The 10,042-nt window shown below is 54.6% G+C and overlaps 1 long non-coding RNA gene across 1 annotated transcript; it reads left to right on the top strand.

The window, feature by feature from the left end:
* Positions 1-6,426: 6,426 nt before the first annotated feature.
* On the top strand, positions 6,427-9,513 carry LOC109274537 (uncharacterized). Its single transcript, XR_008416954.1, has 3 exons — positions 6,427-6,571; positions 7,792-7,851; positions 9,342-9,513. It is a non-coding gene; the product is annotated as an uncharacterized LOC109274537 (long non-coding RNA).
* Positions 9,514-10,042: the final 529 nt, after the last annotated feature.

The raw sequence follows: 10,042 nt of genomic DNA, 5'->3' as shown, positions 1-10,042 counted from the left end.
ATCTCACAACAAATGGCCTATTCAGCATCTCTGAGACGGGGCCGGCTCCTGGCAGCCAAGGTAGGAAGGTGGCAAGACACAGGGGATGGTCTGCCCGGTTCCAGGGCCGGGAATTGGCTCAGCGACTCCCACTGCCTAGGAGGGAGTAGTCAGGTCCCAGCAGCCTCCGAGGACACCCCTGACAGGCCATGGGGCTGGCCTCGGGGGCTGGTGTCTGGGAAGGTGGCCTTTGGAGGTCCCGGGGCAGGAGTGGGGGCAGGACAGGGTTGGGATCTCCCGGATCGGGTTCATGGGGGTGGTTGTGCTTGGGTGCACAGAATCAAGACAGACAGACCCCCTTCCCCCGCCTCCCCCGCAAGAGCTGAGTGTTTGGGACTCCCTTCCTCCGCTGGAAACTTCTCTGTGGCAGGAGGCCCCTTTGTTGGGAGAGGCGAGGCTGGCTACAGCAGCCCTAAATACCACAAAGGTTTAGATCTCCTCCCCACCCTCCACCTGCCATTCAGTAGTCCACGCTAAAACCACAAGAGGCCGTCTTTTCATAACACTACACGTTCCCGATGCTGAAGACCAAATGGCTCGTTTCGAGACTCTTCGGTTCTGTTTATTTCGGGTGTCTCGGCTTCTCGGGTATCCTGAGCACATATGTAGAAGGCCCACTGGCCGAGGGGCGATGCCGGAAAAGTCCCATCTGCGAGTTGCCAAGTTAGGAGAGGAAGCTTGGCTGGCGCTAAAGGTTGTTTGTGGGCAGGGTTGGGGGTCAGGTGTGGACTCCCAGTTGTGGCCTTTGACCTCCCTGGCTCCGCCGAGCTGTGTGCTCTCAGGCGAGTCACATAACCACTCTGACCCTCAGTCTCCTCCTCTGGAAATTGGTAACCATGCCGTTTGCAGGGTTACTGTGACGTTCGAGCGTGTGGATGTAGGGACTATGGCGTGTACGCATAGTATACGCTCAGTGAACATTACTTCCCCATCTCTTAGGAAAGAAAAGTTGGCTTAGGAATCAACTTCAACTAAAATGTTTTTGTTGTGTTAAGAATGGGCCAAAAGTCACAAAATTACTTAGAGATTGTTTTCACGGAGTTCAAAAAATCCAGGAGACGATTTAATCAACAGTCTGTTTGCCTCCTCACAGCCGCACGGATGCACTCCTTTCTGAAAATGCAAATCAAACAATTGAAGTTCTCCAGTGTGTTCGATTCCTTCACTCACTCCTTCACTTCCTCTGCAACCAAGTGGTCAACACCTACTCCGTGTGAGGGCTGGTGGAGAGAGGGGCTTGGGGCTGTGGGAGCCGTAAGCTCAGGTGTGTAGATCCCTGCAATTTACTAACGGTGACCTTGGGCAAGTCATCACCAGGCTGCAGCCCTCCGGTGGGCCCTTTGCATAATCAGGGTGATATTCCCCTTGCAGGGCTGTTGGGGAGGATTAAAGATCTCGCGCACAAGGTGCAAGGCGTTTTGGTGCAACGAGCGAACGGGAGCAGCCACGGTTCCCGAGACGTGGTCCCCCTGCCCTTCGGTGACTGACGGCTGTGGTGACAGCAACCACAGAGAGTGCATCTCTCCTTCTGCTTCTGGGCGAGGCAGGTGGGAAAGTGGCCTCGGGGGCTCCCCGCAGGAAGCTGACCCAAGGACGTTGCTTTGGGTGGCCCTTTGGGTGGTCCGTTTGTAGCAGACAATGGAAAACCAAGCAGATCTCCGAAGTGCTTTTGAAGACGTTCCCCGGGGGGCCTGCAGCACTGCCCAGGAGCCCAGGGGCAGGTTCTTGGGAGCCTGGCTGTCTGGGTGCTGGGCTTGGACGAGTGGGAGCAGCTGCGGGGAAAGGCAGAACTCGTTCCTCTGGAGTGTGTTTATCCTGCTTTTCTGACCTCAGAGCCCAACCATCCTAATGATTTTTAATGACTCTAATGTGCCTCGCGTCTCCCCCGGACCCACTGGCCATGCAACCAAGTGCCTCTTTCCCTTGAGCCCAGCGGAAGGTGGTCAGATGTCAGCTGGGATTACACGGTTGGGCTTATCGTCAGACAAGCTTTAGCCCGGCACTCAGCGCGAGCTCACGGGACGGCTCCAGCCAATCCTCTCCATAAAGCCAGGTGGAAAGAGGTGCCAGGGCACTGGTACCAGGTTGCAAGTCAAGAAGACGTGAGTGCAAATCTTTTTTTTTAAGTTTTTAAAGCTTATTTATTTATTTTGAGAGGGAGAGAGAGAGAGAGCACAAGCTGGGGAGGTGCAAAGAGAAGGAGAAACAGAATCCCATGCAGGCTCCATGCCATCAGCACAGAGCCCGATGGGGGGCTCGAACCCACACACCATGAGATCATGACCTGAGCTGAGATCAAGAGTCAGATGCTTCACCAACGGCACCCCCCGGACGCCCCGATGTGAGTGTAAATCCTAAATGCTTCGCTCACCGGTTGAGCTCTCAGGGGAGTAACTCTGCCTCTCGGGTCTCTGTTTCCTCATTGGAGGAGTGGGCATGACGTGAGCTCTCGGGGTGTCCCTGGGATTCCGAGCCATCTCCAGGCCTGAGCTTTGCCACTAGCCAAGTGGACGGTTGCTGAGGCGCCTCCTTGTTTTGCAATCCTATGACTCCCTTGCCGGCCAGCTCCTTCCTGCCAACACCCACTCCCATCGGCCTGAAAATACCTGCCTTGGACAATGTGCTCTTGGCCAAGCAATTTCCCAAGAAGGGCTGTGACGGCCGGGACGGCCACCCGCCTGAGGCCTCGTGGGGCCTGGCTGAGCTCCGTGGAATAGCCTGGAAGCTCACTGGCCCTTGGACCCTCCCTGCTGGCTGCCTCTAGACAAGCCAGACCCAGGAGTACTGAGGCCCCTAGGCTCCCTTAACACGTGTGGTGCGACTGTTCAGGGGAATGCAGATTTCTGGAAAGTGAAGCTCCTCCGTCAGTCAGTCAAGGGCTCAGATCACCTCCCTGCCTCTCTCCTAAAGGTTTCAGTTCTTGCTTCACCCGGATCCACCCGCTTTTGTAAGCCGTGACATCCCTTTCAGCTGAGTCACTGGGGACTCTGGCTAGAAAACAGTAGCAGCTCTGTGGCCCCGACCCTCCTGGGGAAGGCCTCGTGCCTTCCCCACTGACTGTGTGGGTGGCATCCCCTCTCGTGGGATGTTTGCTTCTCCACCTTCCCGTCCTACAGATGAACACCCCCCAGGGCAGGAGAAAGTTGCAGGCACTCGCCAAGGGCCTCACGGCGGGGAGCGCAGAACAGCTCTGTCCTGGGGTCTGACAGCAATGCCCTCACTGTGATTACTGTTATATTCCTGTTTCTTAAAACTCTTACGTGTGTTAGATGTGAAGTTCGAGGGCCTGAGTTTGAAAGTGTCCCTTAATATACGACCAGTGTGATCTCGTCCCTCTAGGAGATGTTTGGCAATGTCCAGAGACTTTCTTGGTTGTCACGCTTGGGGAAGGGGTAGTTCCTGGCATCTTGTTGAGGGTTAGGGAGCGTGCTCAATGCCCTGCAGGTGCACAGGACACCACAACTCGCCGCAAAGAATGATCTGGTCCAAACCATCGGCATTGCCGAGGCTGAGAAGCCCCCGCTATGAAGGAAAGTAAAGATGTCCCTTTTTTTCGCAACCAGACCGTGAGGTCTCCAGAGAGTCTCAAAAGTAGTACATAACACACGCACACACGTCATTTCTATTGTGAAATGAAGATTATTTTAGAGGTGGAAGGAAAGGCTGGTTTGTGTCCAAGTCAAGGTTGACTTGACTTGGCCTGGTGGCTTCCCTTACCCCGTCTCCCCCCATCCCTGGGCTGTCCTGACCCCTGCTCCAGGAGTGTGGATGATGCCAACTCCCTGCTCTGGGTGTGGACACATGGCTATACCCCACCGTCTCCAGCCTTGATTTCCATCTGGGGCTACCGTCCCACATTTCTGCTAGTAGTGAGGACGCACCTGTGGCTCAAAACGTGCCCGTCCTGAGCTCAGCATCTGCCTCCCAACCAGCTCCTCCGTGGCCAGCCCTGAACCTGGCCTCGGCGCTCAGTGGTCTCCTCCCCGCTGCCCCACAGCTGGCCTGTTGGGTTCACGTCCACAATCGCTTTTCCATCCAGGCATTCGTCCTACGTCCATGGCTTCTGTGTTCCTTTCTTCTCTGACCTGGAATCCCGCACCTTCCTCCTCTCTCCAGGTCTCAAATCTTTTGCTCATGCCACTGTGAAATGTATCTTCATAAAGGCTGTTTTCTCTAGTACTTTCCTAGTCAAAATCCTTCATGGCTGCCCTGCCTAACAAGGTAATGCCACCTTCTCACCTTGGGATTCACATCTCTGTCCGATCGGGCTGTCTACTTCCTACCAAGGGGTAAACATCTCCTGTTCCAGCTGCTCCTCTCGGCCAGGCAGGCAAGCACGCGGTGGCCTGAGCCGTCCTTGTTCCCCTGGGTGGAGGGACTGAGGACGCAGCCTCTCCTGTCCTGACCCCCGATTCCTCGCCTCCGTTTGTCCATCCCCCATCCTGGAAGGCCCCTACTCCTGCAGCCACACTTATGAGTCCCATCTGAAGCAGACTGTGCTCAAGTGCTGCCTTCTCGGACATGCACTCGTCACTCTGCTGTGAATTACAGCGATTTAGGAAAAAACAAATAATGGTGGTGGTTACTATGTATTTACAGGCCAGGCACGCTCTTTGAATCTGCACAACTACCTGGTTCAAATAGGCATTAGAGGCTCCATTTTAGTAAAAAAGAAATGAAAGTTCAGACACCTTCATAGATGTACTCAAGGGCGAGAGCCAGAGGTGGTGCCCTGTGGTTTTGGGAATGCCACCTAGGGACCATGTGGCTGATGCAGGGTGCACCTCTGTCAGAGTACCATGCTCTGAGCATACGACATCCGTCTGTCCGTCCATCCATCCATCCATCCATCCATCTGTCCATCCATCCATCCATCCATCCATCCATCCATCCATCTGTCCATCCGTCCATCCATCCATCCATCCATCCATCCATCCGTCCATCCGTCCATCCGTCCATCTGTCCACCTGTCCATCCATCCATCCATCCATGCAACTGTCCATCCATCAATCCATCCATCCATCCATCCATCCATCCATCCATGCATCCATCCATCCACCCATCTGTTCATCCATCCGTCCATCCATCCATCCATCCATCCATCCATCCATCTGTCCATCCGTCCATCCGTCCACCTGTCCATCCATCCATCCATCCATCCATCCATCCGTCCATCCATCCATCCATGCATCCATCCATCCACCCATCTGTTCATCCATCCATCCATCCATCCATCCATCCATCCATCCGTCCATCCGTCCATCCGTCCATCTGTCCTCCTGTCCATCCATCCATCCATCCATGCAACTGTCCATCCATCCAACCATCCATCCATCCGTCCATCCATCCATCTGTCCATCCGTCCATCCATCTGTCCATCCATCCATCCATCCATCCATGCAACTGTCCATGCATCCATCCATCTGTCCATCCATCCATCCGTCCATCCGTCCATCCATCCATCCATCCGTCCATCCGTCCATCCGTCCACCTGTCCATCCATCCATCCATCCATGCAACTGTCCATCCATCCATCCATCCATCCATCCATCCATCCATCCATCCACCCATCTGTTCATCCATCTGTCCATCCCATGGGTCTGTCTGCCCATGTATCCATCTGTCCATTTGTCTGTCCGTCCATCTGTCTGTCCATTCATCCACTCATAGACTCACTTGTGAGGGAATGCATAAATTAGAGAAGTGAATGAATCAATTTGTTCAAGACACATTGAGTATTTTTCAGGCATATCATATAGGTGATCAGTAAAAGATTTCCTGCTGTCTTATTTTTTCAGTTTTATACAGAGAAAGAATCGTAAGCAGGTTCCATACTCAGTGTAGATCCTGATGCAAGGCTTGATCCAGAATTCTGGGATCACGACCTGATCCAAAATCAAGAGTCAGATGCTCAGTGGACTGAGCCACCCAGGTGCCCTATCCTGATGTCATTTTTTGGGAAGGAGGAGGTGAATACATTTATGCCTCTGGCCTATTGAATCAGGAAATAAGTAACTTAAGAACAACTTTTGAAATTTTAGAGCCATAGCGTGATAAAAGCGGAAGGGACACGCGTGATCCTTCTTACCTGGGGCCCCAGGTCACAGGAGAGAGCCACGGGCCCAGCTCAGGGGAGGGGCTGGCCGGCTCGCCCACCTGCCTGCGGGCTCACAGCACGGTGTTTGCCTTCACGGAAGAGCTGTTGTTCGTTGTGTCTGCGGAACTGATGTACCCATCCAGCTCCAGGAACGTGTGGACCAGCAAGATGTGGGTTTGGAGGTGGAGACCAAAAGAGAAGCCTCGAATGCTCACCGTGTACTCTCAGCTCCTGTAGCCTGAGGGATGCGTCCTGGTCTCATTTCACAGGTGGAAATGTGGGGTTCCTAGAGGAGAAGTGACACGCCCAGCTTGCAGCCCTGCCCTCCTGGCTTGGGACTGGATGTGGTGGTGGCACCCAGCAGTGAGGCGTCCCTATACGTCAGAGCCCGGGTTTGAGCTCTGCTCCTCTCTCCGTGTGGTCTGTGAGGATTGGGTGAGTTGTTTCCATTGGGGCAGAGCACGGTGCCAGCACAAGTGTGTGCCCACAGTTTGTCAGTGGTAGTAACACTGTGATTGTTAGGGCATCCTTTGGGTCCAGACCCAGAGTTGCCTTCTGTCCTTGGGTGACCCTAAGGGATTCCCAAGGTGAAATCCTTGGTTTCCTTCTGTGTAAAATGGGGCCACAACACCCCCTCTTCCCCTGACTCCCCAGATGCTGGTGCTCAGCCAGCGTAGACTGCGATTTCTATTTCCATTTCTCTGTAGAGGTTGTTAAATTAAAAGAACAGGAAAGGGGGTTTCGATGTTGGAGAAAGTCAGGGGTGGGGTCCTGGGGGTGCTGGGCCTCAGCCGTTAGGAATTCTGGCTTTCGGCAATTTCCCCTGGGCTCTCTGGAAATGTTGAGCAGATATCACACGTCCCACTTGCCTCATCCGACTGGGCATTGCAACACCAACGTGCTGTGAGAATGGCACTGTCCTGGGAGAGCCACCTGAGTCATGGGAGCCCGGGAGCCTCTCCTGGGAGTGTCCTGTAGGTGGGCAGGGCCTGGGGGGAAAGACCTGGTTCTGTAAGTAGCCACCTGGCCTACCTTGAGACACATCTGGCGATCTCCGTGTACCCAGGGGACGCTGGAGGGGCTGCCTTCGCCGCCCAGCAGAGGGGGCGGCACGGCTGGGATTTCTGTGAGCTCCTGGGCTCACTGGGAGGCACAGACCCAGCTTCACTTCCTTGTTGTGCCATCAACTTGCTGGTGAACTCGAGCAGGTCTAGGCCTTGGGAGTCCCACCTGTAAAAGGAAGTGTTTGGTCTCGGAGGCTACCACCATCTCGAGTTGCAATTTCTCGAGTTGGGTCTCCAGCTCCTTCTGGAGCCCAGATCCCAGTGCACAGCAGGCCCCCTGTAGGGGTGAGGTGAACAGATGGCTGAATGAATGATGGATCCAAACACAACGTGTCCACCTTTTTTGCCCACAGAGTGTGTTGCTCTGGGATCAGCTCTGAGCAGAATCACTGCAAGTTCAATGTGGCTGCATAGCCCATGAGCTCTCTTAGAGAGAGAGGCTCACATAGGTGGGTTGGAAAAAAACCAATTAAGGGCTTGTGTATTTAGCATTTTGCACTCAGCGTACTTAAGGACGAAGGGTAATCTTTTGAAATCAGACATATCTTGTTGGTTAATGTTGGTGTAAGTTTTTTTTTTTTTTTTTTGAAGGTAAGGCCTGGACATGGCGGTCAGAGCTCATGTGAAGAGGCAAATTACCGATACATGAGGGTATGCCTAATTACCTGAAATTCCCTCCTCTGTTGAGTGAAAAACACAGTTTTCATCAGCCCTGGATTAATTATGGCTGCCGAGAGCTGTAATTGGCAAAAGCGTGTTTTTAGCTCATGACTCAAGGCTGACTCAACATTGGGGACCGTGCTTTCCATGGCCTCAAGCTGGGTTCCCTTTTTTCCTGGAAACGCCTAAGTGGTTTGCCAAGCCCTTTGATGGGGCCCATCAAGCTTCCCTGGGAGGCTCGAAGCCTGGTTTGAGCCCCTGGCATCCAAACTGGGGGTGGGAGAGGGGTGGGGAGGCGGCCATGCTGGGCGCTCCTGGACTTACCTCACGTCAAGCTGACAACACCTTCACGAAGGTGAGCAATCTCAGGCATTGGCTTCTAAGCTGTGGAGCTTGGATTTGAACTCCCTGTTATTATTTTTTTTCCCATTGCCCTTTGGGGCCTCACACGGGTCACCTGCAGGGCTTGGAGTGGCTGTCCCCACAGCGAAATGGTCTCGTGAGGGTAGATCTTGCTGTGTGTGTGAGTGAGGCCATGCTGCTCAGGGCTGAACTTGTTTCTGGTTCCATCAGGAGGGCTTTGATGACAATGCCCAATTCTAACACACGGAAGATTTTCCGGGTGGGGAGAAAGGACTTTGTCATAAATCCTGGCCTTACATCTGGATTGATGGATGGGTCATCCATTCGTGTTGGTGAGATCACCTTCCCTTCTCATTTATCTCCTCACCCGTGGCTGTCTCTGTCCTCGATTGGCCTCCCAGGCCTGGCCTCAGAGCGACCATTCTGTGGGCGGAGGGGTACCCGGAAAAAGTTGCCTCCCGGTGGGATGGGACTACCCGTCAGAAAAGGCCGATTTCCCCCACCCTACTTTAATTCTCTGAAGCTGACAGACTGAGCCCTCATTTCCTGTCCTCTTTCATAACCGTGGCCCATTGGATAGATGAAGAAGCCAGATTTGGTTTACCAGGTCCAGACCTGCCTTGGTCTTTCAGGAAAGAAGGTGTGAGTCCTGGGGAAGTGGCCGGCACCCTTCCACGGACTGCAGAGGCACATGGGGAGGCTCTCAGAGGGGATGGTTGGGTGTAAGGGGGCAGGCTCGATGCTTACATTCACGTCCACGAGCTCAACTTTTCCCCTCCTAGGCCTCCCCAGGGTCAGGGTTTTATCATTCCATCTTTTCTGATGAGTAAACAGAGGCACAGAGAGAAGACAGACATCTTGTCCTCAATGACGCAGCCTGAATGCTCAGGATGGCCCAGCTCGAAGCGGCCCAGCCAGGACTGCACATTGGGTCCGCCGGACAACAGGAGCAGGCTGTCTCCTGCCCCTCTGGGGTCGAGGTTCGCCCAGTAGGTGGGCAGGGGCCACAGTCGGTGCGCCCAGGGCTGTGCGACAGTACCTTTCAGTGTGTGCCTTGAAGGATGTGTGTGTGGGTGGAGTGCTCCACTGGGCAGTGAAGATGCCGTCTCCTTTTGCAGATTTAAGAAGCAAGCCAGCACCTGAAGGACGTGGAGAAGGTCTGCTGTGCAGCATCACATGGGGCTTTGTCCAACCCCCCAGCCCCCCAACGTGTGTGACCACTTGTCTTTTGTTGGTTTTCCAACCCCTGGAAAGTTTTGGAATTTTCCAGCTCTCCTCCCCTCCCCTTCTTTCCCTCCCCTCCTCTTCCCTCCTCCCCTCCCCTCCCCTCCCCTCCCCCCCACTGTCTTCCAGATCAGCAGGTGGCATGGACTCTGGCGGACAGGGCTCTAAGGTGCCGAGGAGGGACCTCCCCAGTCTCAGCTGAACACATATTTGTTTCAGTTCCTGCCTCGGGCCTGGGGCTGGGGTAGACTCTGTCCCTTGTGATACCTCTGCACAGGGGCACATCCCTGTCCTCATTTCCCCAGCGAGCTCCCAGAGGCCCGAGGCCCGGGGGGAGACCGTGGCGCACCCTCCACCCCCACCCCCCTGCAAACTGCTGCACCCCAAATGGGTGTGCGTGGACTTGGGGTTCGCTTGGGCTGCATCTCCTACTTCCTGCTGACCAGCCGGGCCGCCCGACCAGCCGTTGCCCGCAGGCTCACCCTGATGCCGAGACCTGCCCTGTTGCGTGAGGACAGGGCGCGAGGAGGAGGTGATTGTTATCTCTACACAAATGAGCCGGCCAGTCCGCACTTGTGCTCACCCTTGCCGCAGC

Source organism: Panthera pardus, unplaced genomic scaffold (genome assembly GCF_024362965.1).
Source record: "Panthera pardus isolate Hobbes unplaced genomic scaffold, ASM2436296v1 HiC_scaffold_24, whole genome shotgun sequence".
NCBI classification, from domain to species: Eukaryota; Metazoa; Chordata; class Mammalia; order Carnivora; family Felidae; genus Panthera; species Panthera pardus.
The sequence above is the reverse complement of the archived record's forward strand: the minus strand, read 5'-3'. Positions and strand labels throughout refer to the sequence as shown.